The sequence below is a fragment of the Alexandromys fortis genome, unplaced genomic scaffold, assembly GCF_014885135.2.
Source record: "Alexandromys fortis isolate MF-2015 unplaced genomic scaffold, M_Fortis_MF-2015_v1.1 scaffold_53, whole genome shotgun sequence".
In the NCBI taxonomy this organism is placed as follows: Eukaryota; Metazoa; Chordata; class Mammalia; order Rodentia; family Cricetidae; genus Alexandromys; species Alexandromys fortis.
In genome coordinates, this window is record NW_026067939.1 from 5279444 (window position 1) to 5289741 (window position 10298).

The window sequence follows — 10298 nt, forward strand, 5'->3', positions numbered from 1 at the left end:
AAACTTTCCTGACACTGGTTATCATTTGAAAACAAGCAAGAACCTCTTAAAGCTATCCAGTTCCCAAATCTCGTTGAGATTATTTTTCATTTCCTGTATGGCACAATCCCTCTCCCAGGTTCATTTGCTCAAGGTGAACTCTTTCCTTACTCTGGCTCTCATTCCCTCTTATATGCGGGGATTTTTAGCTTACTGTCCCGCACGGACCTCTTCTAGTACACACACCTGTGTGCCTCGTGTCTGCTGTATGTGCCTGGCTTGGTAGCTCTCAGTAAGCTGGCTCGCGTGCTGGTGCTTGAAGGAAAGCAGTTAACTGAGGGAGGTGTCTCAGATAGTTCTAGTGGAAGCTTGAGGAAGCAACACGAGATGGAGGAAAAGCCACAGAGAAGATTCCTGTGATGGATTTGAACAGGAGCTCTGCGAAACAGCATGAATGGCATCTTAGATTTATTCACATCCCTCATCAGTCACGCTCTGCATGTCCAAGGCTTGCCCCCAAACTTGTTTCAGCTCCTCCTGGGGAAGGTGCACCCAGGTACACCTCTGTCCAGGAGGGAGGTACTCTCCTTTCTCCGTCACCAACTTCCTCAAAAGTCTTACCCATCTTGCCTCCTCTGCAGCTCTAACTTGAACCATTTTTTTTTTCTCTCTCTCTCACCAACACCACTGATTCTATGTTACTTGACCCTCATTATTTTCTCCGCACTTCAGGCACTCACCTCCTGGTTTGTCTCTCCGCCTCGGGTCCTACAGCCATAGTGAGCGTACCAAAACACAGCTTGACCATGACCTTCCTCTGATCAAAATCAGCAGTGACAGGACAGGAAGCCGCACCGAGGGCACTTCCTGCTGTCCCCTTCCCCATCTCAGGTCACGTTCCTGGCCTCCCTCTCGGCCACATGTGCAGCTCCAGGGTCTTTGCACAGGCTCTGCAGGTCCTTGCTTATCAGTGGAACTACAGCAGATTTCGCCTCCTTGACACCTCATCTCTCCCTGCCAAGGCGAAACTCACACTATTGTCTTCTTGTTTGTGCATATCCTCAACTCAGAAGAAGTTCCCTGCAGACTGGTTCTCCATTAACTCACATTTCAAGGACTTTGCCAATTATTTGTACAGTAGGTGCTCATTAATTTTTTTTAATTACTTTGCTTATGTAACTTTTATTAATCCTTGAAATAACACTATATAAGCCACCCTTATCTTGGTACTTTGCTCAAAGATCATAATTAACTATCAAATGGGATTTGACCTAAAGTTGGTCTCAACAGTCTAATTTCTTTTTCCATTGAATCATGTTGATACACATATCATAAAGTCTGTATTTCCCCTTAAACCATGTTGATATATATACCATAAAACACCAAACTCTTCTTCCACTTTGTATTTTGCAGCTTGCAAGAAAACAGTCTAAATAGGTTTATTCATCACTTTTAGAACTGAATCGAATCACAGATTTCTTCTAGAAATGATGTGTTCATCTACCGGGAACATGAGAGCTGCATGACTGGTTGGTGTACATCTTGCTGAGAAGGCTTGGGGCTTTGTAGCAGAACTCCTGTGGAGGGCTTAGCTCATGAGATACCTCTGAACTTGGGAATTTAAATAACCTTGGGTCCATTGGACAATGGGGAGGATTTATATGAGGTATGCGGGGGAGGGAGCAGGATGATCAGACTTGGAACATGGCAGGAAATTTTTTACACATCGCTGACTGTAGAAGAGAGATGCTTCTCCACCCGTTACAGAGCAGTTGCATGGGTGTTTCTGGGAGTTTTTGCATGGTTTATGGACTTGAGTCCCCAGCAGAGTTGTCACCCGCCTCAGTCCTAGTTTTCTGATCATCGTTGTCTTCGGAGTACGTTGATAGTGCGGAGTGGTTCCTGGGTTTAAGCCTAGCAAGCGACACACAAAGAAGGGTGGTACTGGAGCATGCTACTTCTGAAATGCAGCTCATACCTTGGAAAGTATAAAGACATAATTTCCCAAGATGGAATTGTGTCAGCCTCAAAGGGGCTTTCTTTTTTTTTTCTATATTGTGCAACAAAATTCATCGGTTCCATTATTTTCAAACTAAGCAATATTTACTGAATGGTCTATAAACTTAAAATTGCAAGCATGTTTTCTTTATATCCATTTATGTGCTGGGACAGTTAGATCCCCAAGGAGAGATAGAAGACTTAGAAATTCAAGCTCTATGAGAATTTAGAGGATGAATAATTGAAAGTATGAAATAAAACTCTTCTTACAGTATCTAGAATAAACAAATGTTTGCTATGGGTATCACTAATATGATCTTCTTCTTCTTCTGTTATGTGGAAACCAGTCAATATCCAGCTATTGGGGGGAGATAGAAGGAAAGAGAGTAGGAGATACCATTGATGCTTCCTGTGAAAATAAAATTAAAAATTCAGAATTTATCCAGGGGCTATGCTTTCATTTGATAATGTCACAGAAGCCATGAATGAAAAATAGAAGGTATCAAAGATTGTTGCTATAGACGTGTGCCTCCTTTCAACAATCATTTTAGACACACTAGCTTGAAGCCAACCATTAGGCCAAATTCTTGAATTAGCTTGGTATCACCAAAACATAATAGGATCCCTTTATATCAACATTGGGAAAACTTCATATTACCTTGGAGCTGAGAAATACTTAAAGTTTATATTATATAAAAACTTACATTATTTCTCAAGTAAACATTGGCATTATGAGGTTATTAATTAGCATTTAGTCATGATGGACTAGTAACATGCTCTAAGTAGTTATATCTGAACTCCAAGAATGAAATATTTATATGTATATATAAATATATACATATATATTTATATATTCTGTTGAGCCAAAAGCAAATAGGAAAAAAAAAAAACAGACCTAAACTCATTGCTGTCAGTACTGAAACATGGAAACATGAAGCTCCATGCCTTAGTCAAACAAGGTTCCCAAGACCATGAGCTGTAGAGAAAACAAAAAAATAAATAAAAGATTGCACACCCTTACTGCATAAAGCTGCCGAGAATGTATCCTGAGAGAGTGATGGCCATCACGTGAGAATGCTGTTTGACAACATCTGCCTTCTGGTTGACCTTCTAGGTCACCCGAGAGTGTGGAAGACATAGCAAGTGGAACTGCTCGCCCTCTGATTGTGCATGTGGCCCAGGGGAGGGACAAGTAAGGGGGATGTGCAAGGCTCATTCATCCGCCAGCAGCACTGGACACAGGATTTGATGCACATTCCTTCAAACTGCCCAGATCCTGTGCTAAAAGATCCTGCCCTGTCTTCCCTGTTTTTCAATACCTCACATTTATGACATTTTTAATGAAAGGTTTTTGTTTTGATGAGAAGCCCTGTGAGTTTTAGCACAGGCACACGTTCAGGTCACCACTATGGATAGGATGAAAAGCAATGATATACACATCCTATGATTTTCTTATATTGATTCATCAGTCAAACCAGCCTACATTCCCCAACTCTTAGCAATTGCTAATCTGTTCTCCACCCCATGCCTTCTCTAAATGGCATACAAATGGAGCTCTCCACTATGTATGACTGACTGGCTTCTTCCACCTAGTTGGTTGCCTCCAAAGGGCATCATGTTTTGGCAAATACCAGTAGTTTGAGCCTTTATGTTGATGAATACTATTCCATTTCCTGGTTGACGTTTTGTTGGTTTAGTCTCCCATTAAATATTTGAGTTGTTTGCAGTTTATGTACAATTGGTAACAGTTTATGCATAATGCTGTCATAAATATGCATGTATAGGTTTTGTATGAATGTAGGTTTTTATTTCCCCTGAGTAAAATCACTAGGTGGATTGCTAGGATACATTATTTATATATGACATTATCAAACTGTCTTCTAGAATGGCTCTATGTATTGCAGTCTTGTGAACAATGCCTCAGAGATTCTATACCCTAGTCAGCCCTTCTAGGGTCAGTCAGTTTTATTTTATCATAGCAGTTGCTAATGCGATTTTTCCAGTAAACATTGGACCTTAGAAAATTATTAACCAGTACTTACTTAGTCAAGATTGTCTAGAAACATGGGTCACGGTTTCTCTTCTTTGTACAATTAAGAGCCAAGCAACAACTTTGTGCTTCAATCACTGTCAAGAAATCTTGAAACACATTCTTTAGTTTGTACTATTTGTCTTGTTTCAATTCAAATAAGTGTATGGTTGCAGGAAACCATCAAGCATTCTGAAACCACTACCATAACCTCAGAGTGACATCTAAAATACTTCTTATTGCTGCTTATAAACACACCCTACATTATCTAGATGGCATTCATCTTTACTTACACCAGGTTGGCTTAAATGTTGACATTGAAAAATGTCAGGCTGGGGCAATAGCTCAGTTGGTAAAGTACTTGTTGTGTAAGCATGAGCACCTGCATTTGCTCTCCAGAACCAAATTAGAAAAATGAAACATGTTGGTTGGTATTTCCTTATAATTCTAGGCCTGTAAGGTGGAGACAGGTGTACGCCGACATTTGCTGGTCAGCCAGTCTGGCCTAGTTGGAGAGGTCCAGATCTTGGTGAGAGACCTTGTCTCAAAGAAAAAAAGACAGATGGTTCCTAAGAAATGACACCCAAGATTACCATCTGGCCTCCACACCCATGCACATGCCCATGCACACATGCATTCACACACACATACGGAAAAGGAAAGTCAAGGAACGCTCAGTATGTGTTCTTATTTTTCATTTCCACTTATGATAAAATAGAAGTCTGGTGGCTTCTTTCACAGCCTTACATCAATAAGTATTTGCTGAGTTCTCCCTTTAGTCCAGAAATTTTGCTGGTTATTGGAAATACAACGGTGATAAAAAAATAAATAAATATAAATGCTTACCTTCAACTGCAAAAAATTAAGAAATAATAAAACAGTAAAAAGATATTGGGAAATTATTAAGTTCTGTAATCTTAGATAGGAGAGCTAGGGGAAGCTTTTGTGAAGGTTATGCTTGAGAGAGATGATGGTCAACCTTGCAGATATCTCTGCTACTGAAGGTAGGCTGAGCAAGGAAGAGGGTGGGCTCTAGGACAGCAGCCTGCATAGCAAGGACAAAGAGCAGCCAAGACTCAGGGTAGGAAGAGTGTAGCAGCCAATGAAAAGGCAGAGAACATGGTAGATCATAGTGAATGGTACCCCAAAGCCACTGAAGTGACCATTGCAAGTAGAACACAGGCTTGGGTCCAGAAGTGTAAGTAGAAAAACCAACTTAGAAGCTATTGCTGTAATCCAGGTCAAAGATAACAACAGCGTGGATCAGGTTATTAGCCAAGGGAAACCCAAATCCATCCACCCTGCTGTTTCACTATCTGAATAATCGATTAGGATATTGGATTCTGTGGCTATTCCTAAGGCTTGTTTTCAGCACATTGAAATATTTCCAATGCTTTTATTTTTACCAAATATAAAAGTCTGGGCTTAAAAATGTATTTTAAGTATATTGCAATTCCCAGCCAAAGGTATTCCACTGGAAACCTGAACCCACATAGTCTGGAGATAGCTTCTAACTAAGGAAGAAACATGATATTTCATTTTGCGTCATTTTGCTAGCATGGTCCATCTTTAGGGTTGAGAGATCTTTTCCTGATATAACCAACCAAGTGAATACTCCTTGATTCTGTAGTTATCCACAGGCAGTTTGATGAGACAGTCAAATGGAGCTAGCTCTGGGTCTCTTCTGTTGCATCCACACCTTTATATGAAAGAATTTCCCTGTTGAGCCCTTCAGAACATGCAAAAGTTTTCAGTATCTCAAAATGAAGAATACTGTCTTTGCCAAGTATAACATAATTAGAAGGAAAAACCCTTGGCATTTTTGACTAGGATGACAGCACTGTGATGTTTGATCACACATCTGTTTTCTTGCTATTTTGGTAAAGAAAGAAACTCCTTGTTTTCACACGAGCGAGCACTGTTGTTAATTTCTGTCAGTGGGCTTTCAAAAATCTATCCATGGTCACAAGCATCACCTTCCTCAGAACTACTGACTCCTTCAGGAAGTTTCATCAGAAGGTAGGAACAGAATTATGAAGTGCTTCTCTATGGGTAGAAATGGTTGTGTTTTATAGCAAACATGAAGCTGTATTTGAGGTCGTGATCCATGATATCTAAGAACAAAGTTCCTTTCCATGATATTGGATAGAGAAGCATGTAGTCTTTCTTTTTTTTTCTCAAAGTAGTGATATACAAAAATATTTTCCAAAGACTGAGTGGGAATGGATGGAACTTAATGGACTAAAAACCATGGTATTCCACCTTTTTGTTAATCATTCTCTATAATGAATATGCTCGAGAACATTCTTTTGATTATTTTTACTTTCCTTCTCCTTCCATAACTACCCTTCTACTTTAAAAAAAGTGACTTCAGCCACCAAAATGAAATTCAATCTATTTGTGACTTCTGACCAAAGCAAAAACCGCAAATAGCATTTCAATGCTCCTTCTCACATTCAAAGGAAGAGCAATCCTGTCTTCCCCTCTTTCCAAAGAGCTGAGGCAGGAGTACAATGTCCAATCTTTGCCCATTCAAAAGGATGATGAGGTTTAGGTTGTTCGAGGACACTACAAAGGTCAACAGGTTGGTAAAGTGGTCCAAGTGCACAGTAAGAAACATATCAATGTTAAACAAGTGCAGCAAGAAAAGGCTAATGGCACAGCTGTCCATGCGGGCATCCACCCCAGCAAGGTGGTTCTCACCAGGCTAAAGTTGGACAAAGACTGCGAAAAGATCCTGGAAAGGAAAGTCAAATCTTGACAAGTAGGAAAGGAAGAAACAACTGAGAAGATGCAGGAGCAGGGTTGTGTCATACACAGCTTTTATTAGAGACTGCTCAAACAGAAAAAAAAGATTAAAAAATTGTATCCTACATTCATCCCAAATTATTTCCACTGAATTTACCAGCATGTTCATCTCCAAGATACAGAAGTGTTTATGTTGATTTTAAGAAAGACTTAGTCTAATAACTAGGTGTGCTGACAAGTTTCATGACAACTTGACACAAGCTAAAGTCATCAGAAAGTAGGGAGCCTCAATTAAGAAAATCCCTCTATAAGATCAGGCTGTAGGCAAGTCTATAGCAAATTTTCTTAATTAATGATTGATGGGGGATGACCCAGCTCATTGTGGGAGGTGCCATCACCAAGTTGGTGGTCCTGGGTTCTATGAGAAAGCAGACTGAGTAAGCCATGGGGAGTAAGTCAGTAAGCAGCACACCTCTATGATGTCTTCATTGGCTCCTGCCTCCAAGTTCCTGGCCTGCTTTGGTTCCTGTCCTAACTTCCTTTAAGAATGAACTGTGATGGGAAAATGTGAACTGAATCAACCCTTTCCTCCCCACGTTGCTTTACTCATGGTGTTTCATCACAGCGATAGAGACCCTAAGACACCAGGCAACAAATAGCATCACAAGTCAATTAGTTTCTAGTTATTTGTCTTCAATAAAACAGAAGAGAACCCAATACAATCGCCAGTTGTATTATTTGATGAGTTGTAAGAGTTGTAATGCTGGTTGTAAGAGTCTAATTTGGATGTTTAGTGACTTGGTCCACAACTAAATTTTTATCCATTCCCATATAGATTTTCAGGCTTATTAAAGATGTTAAATAGAAGAAGAATCAATGAATAAACCCTGGGTTTTTTTTTTTTTGTTCAGAGGTAATTCTTACTCAATAATAGATGATCAATTGGGAACGTGATTTGATTCAGCTCACAAATGATAGTATTCCAATAAGAAAAAAAACTTTAATCATTAGGTGTCAAATTTGTTGTTTTAATCAAAATGCCCATCACCCATAACAATGATAATTAAAATGATAGATAACAAATGATATTTTTAAGGTCCTGGAATCTTTATAGTCAGGACATGACTTTGAAAATCATTCACACTTTTACAGAGAAGTAGCTGGAGTAATCAATGAAGGATTTCACAGTATAAAATTTGTATTGTCCTTAATAGGTGAATTTAGCAATGAAACTTCTCACCCCCTCTTTCTGGTGTCCATTTCTATGCTAAATATTTCAGCAAGGTTAATGGAGCTAATTTCTCCTCAGGTGGAAAACCCTACCTCTAGGCCAGTTCGGAACCTACTTTTGTTGATTCTTTCCTCCCTCCATCATGATTCTTATTTTCTTCTATTTTTTTTTATTGTGCATTGCATCTTATGCAAGCGACCGCTCGAGACTGAAGCAAAGATAGTACCCCCTTAGTACACCTGTAGCTCTGAGCTGTGTTCGAACAGACCCGAGGCTGTCTGCCCCTGTCTCTCCATGCGGTTCAACCCTGATTGCAGACAGCTGAGAGAGACAACCTGGACTCTCTTTTCAACAGGGCTTCCTGTCAAAGCCTTGGAGAGATTTCAGAAGTTTTCCTGGCCTTTCGTGTTCAGCTGCCAACTTCTGGAGCCACTGGCGATACCTCCCTGCATACAGCCCAGCTGCCGCTGGCTTGTGTGTCAACTGGGAGCAGCTCCCATCATCTAGTCCTGTTCTTTCCATTCCGCGGCAGGGACAATGTCTTCAGCCTACCTGCCTGCAGCAATGCTGCTGCTCTCTGCTTGGAAGAGGCCTGAAATGGCCTGGAAGGAACCCTCTTAGTTATTTTGCTGGCTGCTGGCGTTTGGTAGCTGAAAGCTCTGAGAGCCTCTAAGGTATTTCTGTCAGCAGTTCCTGTGTCCCACAACACTTTCCACCTCTCCTGGGAGTTTGGCCTGGGACATTATCTATGTACCTCAAAGAGCCATCACCCTCAGCTTCCTCCTTTGGTCTCCTTGCTTTAGACATATTGCCTTTCGTACTCCCCAAAGACCTGTGAGTGAACATGTGGATAAATGAATATCCTCAAGGATGAGAGGCCTCCTGGGGGTGTAAGGCATCAGGCCAGCCCTCCAGCAGCTGCTGGCACCTTCCCGCCCCTCTTTGTGGAGCAGCTACGGATATCTACTCTCTCATGAGGGACTTGCTACTTTCTGGAGTTTAATTTAGGCATGTTTGTACCTTATCGGGCTTTTGTTTTGTTTCAGTAGCCCATTTAGATGTCTGTTTTAAAATTTTGCTTCTAAGGGTTGGTGTAATGATTGTTACTGTCAATATCCATATCAAGAGACCTTTTCAAATATTGATGAAAGCAAATGCATTGAATCACCGGGTCTGTTAATTCTCCTTAAAAGTAATGTTTTAGCTTGATCTTTAAAGTTAATGTGCACAATAATTGTATCTTTTAGAGCTGCTAATTTTATGATAAAACTTGCACAGGTTGGAGCTGGAGATACAGCTTAGTGCAGTGGTTAAGTGATGTGGGATTCCCCCTTTGTATGCTGTGAATACCATTGGTTAATAAAGAAACTGTCTTGGGCATGGTGAATACCATTGGTTAATAAAGAAACTGTCTTGGGCCTGTGCAGGAATAGATAGGCAGAGAAAACTAAACTGAATGTTGGGAGAAGGAAGGTGGAGAGAGAGAAGCCATGTAGCCCTGCCAGACACAGATGATGGAATTTTACCCAGTAAGTCACAGCCATGTGATGATATACAGATTAGTAGAAATGGGTTAAATTAAGATATGAGTTAGCCAATAAGAAGTAAGAGCTAATGGGCCAAGCAGTGATTTAAATAATATGGTTTTGATGTGATTATTTCAGGTCTGAGCTGCCAGGCAGCCGGGAAACAAACAAGCAGCCTTCCTCCAATGGTTAAAACTCATGTGTTGCTTGTGCAGAGGACATGAGTCCAGTTCCTAGCACCCCCATTAATTAGGTGGTTAACACACATACACATTCACACATACACACAAGGCAGGACTGGGCAGTAAGGATAGGTCTTTGAATATCTATGATCACTCCCTAGGCTGCTGAGAACATTTGAGAGCTTTTTCCCAACCATTCATGATGAGGAATGAATGAAAACCCCATTATTTGTGCAAAATGAGTAGTAAACATCCCTTTCCTGGTCCTTTTCAGAGCAATGAAACATTTCAGAAAATATCTGCTTGAATTCTGACGTAGCTACAGTGGCTCCTGGTAGCAAGCCTCACCTTCTATATGATGAATTTCATTGTTTTCTTGAGAGATAGCATGACATCCCATTTCTGGTTCATATGTTCTAGAAAGAAATGGAAGCATATTGTCAGTCATGTAATTGATATACAGCACTTCTTGACATGTCTATTTTTAATTAAAACACATTTTAATTAAAAAGGGAGAGAGCAATTTTAAGAAGAGACGCTCTCTGCCAGATGGCGATTCCTAATTTACCTCCAATGTGTCGGGAGCCATGATTCACTTTGCATTA

At 40.4% G+C, this 10298-nt stretch overlaps 1 pseudogene; it reads left to right on the plus strand.

The window, feature by feature from the left end:
* Positions 1-6388: 6388 nt before the first annotated feature.
* Positions 6389-6836, plus strand: LOC126504924 (60S ribosomal protein L26-like; annotated as a pseudogene).
* The last annotated feature ends 3462 nt before the right edge of the window (positions 6837-10298 follow it).